This window comes from Homarus americanus, unplaced genomic scaffold (genome assembly GCF_018991925.1).
Source record: "Homarus americanus isolate GMGI-L3 unplaced genomic scaffold, GMGI_Hamer_2.0 scaffold74, whole genome shotgun sequence".
NCBI lineage: Eukaryota > Metazoa > Arthropoda > Malacostraca > Decapoda > Nephropidae > Homarus > Homarus americanus.
The window spans coordinates 6689265-6689904 of NW_024716951.1; positions in this window are offsets into that span (position 1 = coordinate 6689265).

Consider the following 640-nt stretch of genomic DNA (forward strand, 5'->3'; position numbering starts at 1 on the left):
TAACTCGTATCTTGTTAATTGTTGCCATTACTACATCTCCTATAGTTTTTTTCTTTCTTGTTATTGTGCTGTACGTTATAGTGAACACTGTAAACGAAGAAAAACAAGAAACATTTGAATCCTAGAAAGTGGATTGGTTAAGAAATTCATTATCTCCCACCCTACGCATAATTGTCCTTCCCATTCATAAATAAACACAGTGGTAAGGTGAGATACTCATAGGATGTGTAAGTCGGGTGTAACTCATTCATTGACATTGTAGATGCCTATGTCTTGCAACGTTTTGTCAACCCTCTACAATGAGATGTCGGTTTTGGCGAAATTTGTCCAGATATTACAAGCAAACTTAACCATGGTAACAGATAATGGGAATCACATGAAGATTAGACGCTCAAGCTTATTTCACCTGAAGATCAGACACCCTAGCTTATTTCACTGGAAGATAAGACACTCAAGCTTATTTCACCTGAAGATCAGACACCCTAGCTTATTTCACTGGAAGATTAGACACTCAAGCTTATCTCACCTGAAGATCAGACACCCCTAGCTTATTTCACCTGAAGATTAGACACTCAAGCTTATCTCACCTGAAGATTAGACACCCTAGCTTATTTCACCTGAAGATTAGACACCCTTACGT